The 12,304-nt window shown below is 44.9% G+C and overlaps 1 long non-coding RNA gene across 1 annotated transcript; it reads right to left on the reverse strand.

Moving 5' to 3' along the window:
- Nucleotides 1-9,306: 9,306 nt before the first annotated feature.
- Nucleotides 9,307-10,255, reverse strand: LOC138920464 (uncharacterized). Its single transcript, XR_011431643.1, has 2 exons — nt 9,988-10,255; nt 9,307-9,455 (listed from the first exon to the last, which is right to left on the reverse strand). It is a non-coding gene; the product is annotated as an uncharacterized lncRNA (long non-coding RNA).
- Nucleotides 10,256-12,304: the final 2,049 nt, after the last annotated feature.

The following is a 12,304-nucleotide window of genomic DNA, read 5'->3' on the forward strand; positions in this document are numbered from 1 at the left end:
ACGTCACCCAAACCCTGGCCAGGTGTCCATATCAGAATTGGGCGTTCTGCTCTGTTCCGCATAACTTGGGAGTAATGCTATTAATGCAAGTATTACGGGGGCGGGGGAGCTTCAGACTGTTGAATTAGCATATTATTATCTCGTGATGGGGGTAAAAAAAAAAAAGAAAGAAGATTCTGTCTGTCGAGGGATGCAGCCCTGTTTAGGCGCCAGACCTGCCATGTCTCCATGTTGTACTGGAATTGGCCTTTCACTGTCGGGACCCAGAGAGGAAGGCAGGGGGGAGCTAGAAAGCAGACGGCTGGGACAGCTTTAAAAAAAAAGACATTCTAAAGATCACATGAGTTTTATTTTGTAAATGACAATAATCTGGGAAGCCAAACTCAATGCTGAATCTCGGGCCTGCAGAGGACAGGCCTTCGCCCCTCCGGCGGAGAGCAGTGGAAAGGATTCCTAACGGGGTGGCAGCGGGGTGCAGTCTCCGGGGCCTCTTTACACGGCAATTAGGAGTCTATGTTCCCCCTGAGGCAGCGGGGTAACTCCCGTTAATGTTCATGGGATTTATGCTCCCGAAGAACGAGAGTGTGGGAGACTCGGAGGCGAATCCCCAGTGGGGTACTCCCGGGCCGGGAAGAGGGACAGAGTTCTCCCTCTTCCAGGTGCGCCTGCAAGAGCATCAGCGAGGCATCAAGTCAGAAGGACCTTGCAGGTGGCCTTTAACAGCACCTCCACCCTCCAGCCTTCACCCTGCTGAGGGATCGGCACCCCATGGCCACCCAGCCCCCTGCTTCAGATCTCCAGGGCTCCCGGGGCCTCGGCCAGAAAACTCCCTGTGCCGTCCAGGTCGTGAAGCGCTCCGGCCTGGGTTTACAACCCAGCTCTGCTAAGTTTCTAGCCGAGTACAGTTTCCTCCTCTACAAAATGGTACCTACCTCATGGGGTTATTTTGAGGATCAAATGGAATAATGAAGGTCAGGACCTTGGTGCGGTATCTGTCCCACATAAAGTGCCTCTGAGTGATTATTATTATTGTCACTATTCACTTGGGTTTGGATGGGCAGCTCATTGGCATCACTCAGAATCTCTTTTTAAGGAAACACAGCTCAGTGCCATGATGGAAACATTTCATAATGAAAACTCCCGCCCCCCAACACCACACCTACTCGGGGTAATTTAGAGCAGGATAGGTTACGTTTCTCATCTCCTTTTTCTCCTCGGAGGCAGCCGGGTGTGATTTACGGCCCTGAGGGGAGAGCCGACCAAACTCAGTTGTTTCAGCTGAGCCTCCCTGTGAGCTTTCAGGTTGAAGTGAAACCCAATGGCGTGTGAACTGAAAGGCAAGAATATCTTCTGAGGGCCCAAGGAGCTGAGCTCAGGACGGGATCAAACCGAACCTTCCCGTCTCGTGCTCCACGCTCCTGGAGCTCACAAAGAGCGTGCCACGCGGAGCCGCTCAAGGAGGGGGCTGCGGCACCTGGCCCGGAGCAAGGGGCCATTGTTTTCCCAGAGGCAGCAAATCCCCCGCTCTCGCCCCTCGAGCTGGCGCCGTGCCAGCGCCCTCGAGGCCGGCAGGCTTTGTCCCGGGGGCTCCGGGAGCTGTTTACACCGGAAGACTCAAGACTCAAGACTCGCAGAGGCACGGCCGGGTTTTCCTCCCGCAGCTGGGAAGTAGGTTCTAGCTCTTTCCAGACCATTGATACCTTCTAAACTGAAAAACCAGCACCCCAAGCATTTGGGCTAGGGCATGGAGATGCTAGAAGTCTTTTCTCTTAAAAGGGAATTCTTAGTATCTCTCTGACAAGCCGGTATGGTTTCCAGGAGATTCTGAAATGATCTTAGCACAGGACTGGAGTCTGAAAGGATGGAGGGAAAAGTTTCTGGTTAGGGTAGGGAGTTAAAAGCGTGAGCTTTGGAGCCAGACAGACCTGAGTTCGAGTCCCAGCTCATATTCTTCAAAGCTGGGTGACCTTGAGAAAGTCCCTGAACCCAGCTGAGGCTCTCCTGGTTCCGCTGCTCTGTCCACTCATCATCTCACCCTGCTGCCCTATGGGTTTGGACTTCATGTCCCAGTCGGAAGACCACAGTGAGGACTTCTGTGGGGATTTATAATAATCGTAATCATCAAAATTAATTGAGCAGAGTGTTCAACACTTCACAGTAATTTCACTGACTCCTCAGAACACGTCTGCAAGGAAGGTATGATCCACATTTTACAGTGAGGAGAGACTTAAGGATGTTCTTAAAACGATCTTTCTAAAATATGTCTAGTTATGCTTGACCTAGGCTTAAAATCCTACCATGGATTTATCTTCAAGATAAAATAAGGGGCTAGTCTGATGGCATAGTGGTTAAGTTCGAGCGCTCTGCTTCAGTGGCCTGGGGTTCACGGGTTTGCATCCTGGGTGTGACCTACACACTGCTCATCAAGCCATGCTGTGGTAGCATCCCACACACAAAATAGAGAAAGATTGCCACAGATGTTAGCTCAGGGCCAATCTTCCTCACCAAAAGAAGAAGAAAAAAATAAGAATTTTTAACACAGCACATACAATCTTTCACGTTTTGGTATTTCACCAGGGTCACCTCTCTAGTGTCCTGACTTCTAACCCACCTTCTAACCACAGAGAACCGCTCGTGCTTTCCTCTACCTTTGAGGCTTTGCACATACGCTTTCTTTTTCCTTCCCCTCCTTCTCAGCCTGGCAAATCCTGGCTAGCCCTTCAAGATGTGGCTCAAGTATCCCTTCATCTCGAGAGTAACCCTGTAGCCCCTCAAAGGGAGGATAAATGCCCTTTCTGGGTGATCTTGTAGGTTCTGGGTTTGCCTCTATCAAGGGTGACCCATGTCTGCTCAGTTATCTGTCTCTACAACTAGGTAGTAGCAACTTGGTGGCAGGTGATGTGTCTTTCACCTTTGTATCTGCAAGACTTAACATAGTTCTCGGCACATAGTAGGTGCTCAATAAATGTTTGTTGAATGAATAATTACAATTTTTAAAGGCATAGAAATGATAGGAAGGCAGATTGGGGCTCTAATTAAACAACTTCCTAACAGATAGAGCCATCCATAGGTGGCAACTCCAAGTCTTAAAGAGGTGACTTATTTGAATCTGACAAATATGTGATCTACAAAATCGTCATTAGCAGCAGCAGCAGCAGCAGTATTTATATCCATTGAGCATTTGTTACGGCCAGCTATGTGCTAAGCACTTGACATGTATTATCTCGTTTTCTCTCCATAATGATGAAATGATGTACCTATAACATGAATGCCCTCACTTTTCAGATGACAAAGCTGAAGCACAGAGAGGTTAAGACACTGGCACAAGGTCACCAAGCTTCTCGTGGCAGAGTTGCCCTGGCAGTCTGACTTCATAGCCACACTCTTCACCATCAGTAGTGAACTATGAGGAATTAATAGGCACTGGTGGGGAGGGTCATGGTCAATTAATATTGGGGAAATGCTGTGTCCAGTAGCACGCAGTTATTAGAGGTTCTGAAAATCATGAGATGGAAACGTGCTCACTTTCTAACTCAGCATTTCCTCAGATTACTGGCCGCAGCACCATTGTGGGGGGCAACACTTGTTAACATGTCTCAGGTGACTAGAATAACAAAGGGCGTGGGAAATGAGGAAATGCTGTCCTGTAAGACGGCTCCTTTCCTATACCAGCACCCCAGCCTCTTCCAAATCATCCACAGTGATTCCATTTTGCTCTTCCCAAAACAATGCCTCCATCCCGCCACTTCTCTTCCCTAAACTGTCAACAGGTCCCCCCACCCCCAAAGTTAACTCCAAATTCCTTAGCCTGACTCTAAAGAGAACTCCTTCTGCTGTAATGATGTGGATGCTGTCTGGCACAGGGCTCCAGGGGCAGGGAGACAGGGATGCCACTGTCCCGGAGCAAGCCATTCACACTCCCCATTTTGGAAATTTTGATAGATTCTGCCAAACTGGTTTTTATAGAGGCTAAAGATGATGACTTTTGAAAACTTGTATATCTTATGCTTTTCCCCTAGAGTCTTCTCAGAGACCATCTGGCTCCGGAGTCCTCAGTCTTTTTCAGGTCATGAACTCCTCTGAGAAGGTAGGGGAAGCGATGGATCCCCTTGGTGGCGGGTGGTGGGAGTGCACATGTAGACACATTAACTCAATGTATGATAATTTCAGGAGGGTTCACAGATCCCCTGAAGACCACTCATGGACCACAGGTTAAGAGCCTCTGAAAAAGCCCAAGCTTCTCATTCATAGCTTGGGAAACACTCCCAGAAATGTCATGTAATTGTCCACATTCAGATAGCTGGTGAGTGGTCAAGCTGAGATTTGTACCCTAGTTTTCTACTCCTTAAGGCTGTGTCTATTTGCGAGGTTTCTAATGAGGGAAACTTAAGTTTACTGCGTGCCACCATAGGGCAGCATGGAACGGTTATCCCTTGTACTTCCATATAGGAGTGATGTTGGAGGAATTCATTACACTCATATGACACTGGTGCTGACCAACAGCGATTGATACCTTTCAAGAAAAGACTTTAAATAACGATGACCACAGGATGTGAAATGAAAGAGCAGGAAGCAAAGCCTCATTCAACAGAAGATATAAACGCTCTACATTGAGACAGAATACAATATCTATAGCTATAGGCTATTAAAACAACAACAGACACAAGAACACACCCCCAGCCGAGTAAGAGAACAAAATGTGTGCGGTCGGGATGCTGTACAGGCTGTAATCTTGACTGGTTGGGTGCTCAAACTGAGGCCAATAAAATCAACGTGAAAGTTTACCAGAAGAGCAATTAGAATTGAGAAGTGAGACGGGTGAAAAACTCATGTAACTTCCATATTCAACAATGTAATTAAAAAATGGATTTTTTTCAACAATAACTATAACAATAGTTTAATATTAAATAATATTAAATAAATATAATATTAAATAATAATATATTTAACAGAAAACATGCAAGAGAGAAATAACAATTCTTTTTCATCATGCAAAAATCTATGTTAAGGATATTAATTTCTTCTCAATGTCCTTGTTTTAATTAAAGCTTACAAATGTCATACACATGGATAATCTATTCATTTAAACATATCTTCCTTTTCAAACCAAAAAGGAGTAGATATAGACAATAACAAAAATCTAAATTGATTGACAAATCTACTAAAGCTTTTAGATTTAAATCATAGACAAATTGGAACATGTCACCTTCAAATTATGTTGACCAACCATTTGGGTTTACCTGGCCAGGCCTGACCCATATTCAGCATGGAAAGTCTCGAGTCCCAAGAGACTTCTCAGTCTTGGACCAACCAGGACAGTTGGTCACTCTACTTCAAATAACCACACTGCCACTAGAATAAGTATGCCCTCTGCCATCTACTTATACAATTTCTATATGATAACAATGAATTTATTGAATAAAGAAATAAAAAGTCAGCTACTTCACATTACAGACCAAACTGGTTCGTTTTCAGTTTTGAGATTTAGCTTTTTTCCTTATGGAGAAAGTGAATCAGTTTTCTTAATTTAGTAAAAAGTTACCCGTCATATATCAGCCGTAATGGCCAACAGCTGAAATTTCTCATATATTTACATACCACAATATTCATGGCTCCATTAAACGTAAGAGAAAAGGAACTAACAAATACTATGAATAAATTCATTTGGAGAGACTCTAAAAAATATTACTGAACTATAAGAGAAAAGGGAATCCATTTAAGGCAGTCAAAGCTATCAGAAAAAGCATTTCTGTTCTGAAATGGTCAATTTTTCTCTGTCTTAGATGAGAGGCTACTGTGTAGAGATGAAAGCTTGGGAAGGAATGTCGGAATTCCTGGTTATATCTATTTTAACTGCCACTAATTGACTACTGAATAACTGGACAAATTACGTAATCCAATTTTATCATGCATGAATCTTTTGTAATGTTGTAGTGAAATTTAGCCTGTAGTAATGTTATGAGACAAAATTAATAATTTTATGGGTTTGTTAAGGAAGGGGATATACACAGAAAGGGAAAGTGGGGAAATATATATGAAAGTGACACCTTGCGTTCCTTCATGATTTTTGGCAATATTTAAGGCATAAAATGATTATTTCTGTTTCATTGTATGGGTGACTAAGATCACGAGAAGTTACCCAAGCTCATCCAGCTTGTATGTGGAGGACGAAGGGCAAGAACTCAGACCTTCTGACTTCTGTTCTGATAGTCCTTTTAGTTTTCAACTCTTTCCATTGTGGTTCAGACTTGTTGAGGCCTTTGAGAATCTGATGACAGCTTTATACCCTCTCTTTGAAAATATATCCCTGTGCATGGGTCCTCCCTAACACACACAACAAGGCCTGGGACAAGAGCAGAAATGGAAATGGAGGCCCACATACCATATGCCACAAGGTTTTCCCTCATCCCACCCAGTGCTGCTCTGTCCATAACGTCATTGATGCTGTCACACTTTTAAGCTCTTCAAAAGAACCTAACCCTAGAGAGCCAGGCTTGAATTTAGAATTCTTGGAGTTTCTTACTGGGAAGTAGGGGTTGGGGTGGAGCTGATCCGCGCCTCTCAGTTGCTAACCTTCAGCCCACAGCCTGCCTTCCCCTCTTCTCTTTCCATCGCTGGCTCCATCTTTCCCTGTGGGGGGCCTTCTTGGTACCTGTGTTATAAAATTCTGCCTTGCAGGTTCCACCTCTGCCTGTGCCTCTGTCTACAGCCATCTTTTGACAGGGTGGCATGGATTGCCCTCAGGACTTGAGGAAGAGCCTTTGGCTCTCGAGGCTGGGAATTCCAAGGATCTAGGAGCAGAATTGTGTGCCACAAAAGGAGGGAGCCGACTTGTGGTGGGCGCATTCCCTCGGCCTCTCGGATACCATGGCCCTTTGAGAGGGACACAGTCAGAGCAGGACACTCTAAGGCACTCCTCTTGCCTGACCTAAAGGCAACACTACATGTGTACATACTCAAAGAAGTCTACATACCATTTCTGAGGGTTCCCCGCCCACCTGTGGCTCTTCCATAGATCTCAGGCTAGGAACTTTTGGTATCATTACTTAAGAATAACAATAAATCCCATGTGCATTGTTTGTAATAGAGTATAAAATGCTTTCACACAAAAACTCATAATCTCACTCATTTGATTCCTAATTTCACTCATTCATTCATTCATCCATTTAATTCATTCATCCACTTGTCAGGGAACATGCCAGGGGCCGGACTATCAACTGGGAACTGCAGCTGTGGGTAAAAACAGATCCTTTCAAGAGTTCAACATAGAGTTACCATGTGACCCAGCAGGTCCACGCCTAGGTATACTCAAAAGAAATGAAAACAAACGTCCATTTACAAACTTACACATGAATCTTCATGTACATTATTCATAATAGTCAAGATGTAGAAACAGCCCAAATGTTCATCAACTGATGAATGGATAAACAAACTGTGGTCTATCCGTACGGTGGAATATTATTTCACAATAAAAAGGAATGAAGAACTGACTCAGGCTACAACATGAATGAATCCTGAAAATATGCTCAGTGAAAGAAGCCAGATGCAAAAAGCCACATCCAGCAGTGCCGCCTTATCCGTGGTTTCACTTTCTGGGATTTAGTTACCTACAGTCAACCACAGTCTGAAAATATTAAACGGAAAATTCCAGAAATAACTCATACGTTTTAAACTGCTTGCCTTTCTGAGTAGCAAAATGAAATCTCCCACCAGATGTGAATCATCCTTTTGTCCGGTACATCCATGTTGTCTACACTACCCACCTGTTAGTCACTTCGTAGCTGTCTTGGTTATCAGAGAGACTGTGTCAGCATTGCCATATTTGTGTGCAAGTAACCCCTATTTTACTTAATAATGGCCCCAAAGTGCCATTAATCTCTTACTGTGTCTAATTTATAAAGTAAACTTTATCATAGGTATGTATATATAGGAAAAAACATATTATATATAGCAGTCAGTACTATCCAGCTTTTCTGGCATCCACTGGGGGTGTTGGAACATATCCTGATAAGGGGTGAGTACTGTAGAGTATGATTCCATTTATATAAAATGCCCAGAATGGGCAAATCCATAGAGAGAGAAAGCAGATTAGTAGTTTGGGGAGGAGAGATTGGAGAGTTACTGCTAATGGGTACAGGGGTTTCGTTTGGGGGTGATGTAAATGTTCTGGAATTAGAGCCGTGATGGTTATCCAACCTCCTCATTATGCTAAAAACCATTGAACAGTATGCTTTAAAAGGGTTAATTTCATGGTATTTGAATTATATCTCAAAAAGAGGGGGAAAAAACCAAAGCAGATTTTGTTCTTGCTTCCATGGAGCCTATGGTCTGGCTCTGCACCTATCCCGGCAGGTTCCAAGATGCCGCGACCGCGCCCCAAAGCAGGCCCACCATTTTCTCGGTCTCCTCACCTGACAGGTCATCACCAGACAGGTCAGGGAAGGACTTAGCAGGACCAGAGCAGACGGCCCCACTTCCCAGGAGCAGCTTTTCCCGTGGTCTCCCCAGGCCTGTCTCTCCCCAGGCGCTCACTCCCACCAGAGTGTAAGAGCATCTCGGCCCCAAGCACCTGCACCCAGCATCCCGGCCCCGCCCCTGAGCCTGAGGCCCCGCCCCCGAGCCCGCGGCCCCGCCCCCTGAGCCCCCAACCCTGCGCGGCCCGGGCGCCCCTAGCCGGGCTCGTTAGCCGCCTGCGCTGCCTGCCCGGCGGCGGGCGCAGCCGAGGCCAAACAGGCGGCCGGCACATCCTGCCTGATTTAAGTGGTAATTTCCTTTGGGGGTTTCACTCAAGTGCAGCCCTGGGAAAATCGTGGCGAAGAGCTTTCCGAGAGGAAATGTTAGCCTGGACTTCCCGGCGAGTTTTAAAGACAGGGAACTTTCTCTTTTGCGTGATCAGAGCCTCTTAAGAGTGGTTAATTAACTAAGCGGGCAGGGGGTGTCTCCTGGGGGTGTGGTGTGTGGAGGCCAGAGTGGCAAGTCCATTTCTGCTTGCTTCTTCTCTATCGAGAGGAGGAGGAGGAGGTGGTGGGAAAGAAGATTTTAAACGTGGGGGTTTGGGGTGAAGGAGCGATTTGAGAGAGATGAGATTTGGTCGTCCTCGTGGCCCTGGAATTTTGTTTTCCTGGTGGTAAAGGTTCTTTCCTCCTTTAGCCGTGGGAGTCGGGTAGGGACAGAGTGGGGTGAAAAACATTTCTGTGTTGGGCTGAAGACCACCTGCATTTGTATCACTTGAGTTGCTTGTAAAAATAGATTCCCCAGCCTCGACCCTGACCTACTATATTGGAGACAAGGAAAGCGAGACAAGGGTTCTAGCACAAAAATGTTCATTTTTAACAACCTTGCTGGATGATGATTAAACAAACCAAAGTTTAAGGCCTCTGGTGGTCACCAGGTCCTTGCATACGAAGATTTCAGTTCCGGGTGGGCTGAGGGTCGCTCTAGGGGGTCCGAAGGAACTAAAAGCAAAAAAGGAAAAACAACGCTTAAGAGCAGCAGGGTTGAGAGTATTTCTACTGTGTGGAAAATACAAACTAATCGGCCATTCTAATAGAAATTAGAAAACGAAGCTGCCACGGCTCCTGCCACCCCACCCTTCACCCCTACCCCCCTTCCATCACCACTCCACTCATTCACTTGCCCAGGGCACAAGCTCAGACCTGGTATAAGGTTAGTTTTGTTGTTTTTTTTAGCGATGTTGTGGTATTTAAAATGATGCATTATAAATTTCCCTATCATACTAGAGAATTAAGAGCAGGCAAATGTAATCAGTTATGGCAGATTTGAATCAAAGGATTTATTTAGGTATTCTTAAACAAGTACACAGATTCCCCACAGCAGTGCCTGTCAACTTTTTCTAACTTCTGATGTTTCACTCAAGAAATTTCTGAGCAAGGTATTCATAAATTTCTTTTTTTAAAAAATGTTTCTCATACACAAAATAATGTTATAACATTAAACATAATTTTTCAAAGCCATGCGTATGCCCACCTGAGAATCCTGCCCTGCGGCCATTCCTTCTTTGAGCCTCCACCTGCCACTGTAGATCCCTGCTGTGACACCTGGGCAGTTCTGACAGCCTCACTGCTGCCCTGACCCTTCTCCCACGTCCCCTGGCTCCTGCTCGGCTTCCTCTCAACTCTGCCCGCCGCGCCCGCCCCGGGAGAGACAAGGGGGCGGGGCTAATTCTTGTCTGATTTATTAGCAGCCCCTGTATTTTCATTCAGGACCTGGCCTATTGTCTGTCCAGGGCGTGGCTGGTGCTGAATGGCGTGGGAGGCTAAGTCCTGCTCGCTGCCCTTGTTGTCTTTGCCGAAGCTGTCCTACCTGCTCTTCGGCCAGGTCACCCTTGTGTCTGATGTGGCTCCCAATGTGAAAAGCCCATGGGAGGGGCGTTACCAAGTTGAACCACAGCGAGGCGTTCACGGAGTTAGACCCGTACACCCCGCCCTGCTGACTGAAGTCAACACAGCCCATCATCCTTAGCCCTCAAAGCAACTTCTGGATGGGAGGCAACAGGAGACAAGGAGAAGAGCTTTTCTACAGAAAAAGACTATTTAGCAATTGCCTTAAAAATTTGGGGAAAGACAAACTCTGAGACCTAAGGCTGCAAGTCTCCGCAAAAAGATCTAAAAGGAGTTCACCTGGGTGGGTTTCTGGGTAAATGTCTGCGACTCGTTGTTTGAGCTCCAGTTTAGGCTCAAATGTTACGTTTAGCCGTAAATGAGGCTGACACCATAATAAAACTTAGAGCGTGCCATGATGTGTCTGAGAGCAACCTAACCTGTTTTATCATCCTTCATAACTTCTAGGGCTCCTTGACGATTTAGCTTTGGATTCATCAGCCTTTTTGGCCTTATTGTTCCGGCATTTGTGTTGTTTGTTGTCTTCACTTCTTAAAATTAGGCAGCTCACAATAGTACAAATGATTAAAACCTGGGAAGGGGGCTTCGTGATGGAAAGGTTTATATGTTATTTAAAGTTGCAAAGGTAAGAATTGTAGAGGAACTGAAAATAATAATATAAATATAAAACACTTGGAAGAGGAGGAGGTTTAGGGTAAATGAGCGAAATCCTCCTTTTTCATATTAAGGTGTCTGGAGATATTATCTCAAGTTGATAAATGGAGAAAAAGAGGTTAAGCCTCTTATCTAGATTTATGGAGGTAACTGCTAAAGGAGCTAAACACAAACAGTTAAAAGAGGTTGAACCTGGGGAGTGGGGCTGAGGGGAGGCAGAGGGGCAAGAGGTGCTGCTTTTCCCCCTAAAGTTCTTCTGTCCTTGTTGATTTGTTCCCACGCACATGTATGACTTTAGTGGATTTTTTTTAAAAGCAAGAAACAAAAAAGAGAGAAAGGAAAACATGGTAGGAACATAAAATGGAGTCAAGAATTAGGTTTAAAAACACCCACCACATTGACTCGCACATTTGCCGCAGCTGGGCCACGCATTTGGCTCCGAGCTGTGCAAGAGCAACTAGAAAAGGGATCCCTGCTCAGTGGATTTGTAAAATCCACAAGATGAAAACAAGCGAATTCTTAGGGAGAATTTTGCCTGCTTTTTGCTATTAAAATGTCGGAATGAACTTTCTTCCTGGGGTTTTCCTAAAGAGGTCATGGAGATGTCATTAACAACCTCAACAACGTCTTTGAGATGTATCAAAATTTTTTTTTTCTTAGAATGATTCTCAGCCCACATAGTTAGTGTCACACCCAACTGTAAGTCAGCTAAAGAATTCTATGGGAACTCAGCCCCCTGCTTGATCTGGAGATAAGACTTTAGAATGTTTGGGAAAGTAGATGTAGTTTTGTAATAACAGAATCATTTTTTTTTATTTTTAAAAATTAAAACAATTTCTCTCAACTGAACTGCTGAAAATTATTAGGCGACAAGGATCTTGCAACTCTACTTTCTAATGCGTACCTGGATCGCAGCTAACCAGTGCTGTCTGTTGGAAGTCATCCATGGCCCCTAACAGCCAGTCAAGTTGAAAGCTAGATATTTTGTCTATGACATTTGTGACTATGCAAACATACAGTACTGTTGTCAACACAGCCACATATGTGTGGACACATTTCCCATGCATCTCTCAGGGCAGAGCAGCTGTGTTCTAATGGGGTCTTGAGCATTCACGCAGGGGGACAGACAGCCTTCTAGGTGAAACGGTTATATTTCTGGTACTTCAGCAATTAAATAGCATTGCACAGAAATTTAATTTTTACACTAACAGTTATGGTTTGGTTATTACAAAAGTAATATGTTTATTAAAAATGCAAATATATGAAAAGGAGAAAATGAAACAGCTATT

The sequence above is a fragment of the Equus caballus genome, chromosome 23 (genome assembly GCF_041296265.1).
Source record: "Equus caballus isolate H_3958 breed thoroughbred chromosome 23, TB-T2T, whole genome shotgun sequence".
Classification (NCBI taxonomy): domain Eukaryota; kingdom Metazoa; phylum Chordata; class Mammalia; order Perissodactyla; family Equidae; genus Equus; species Equus caballus.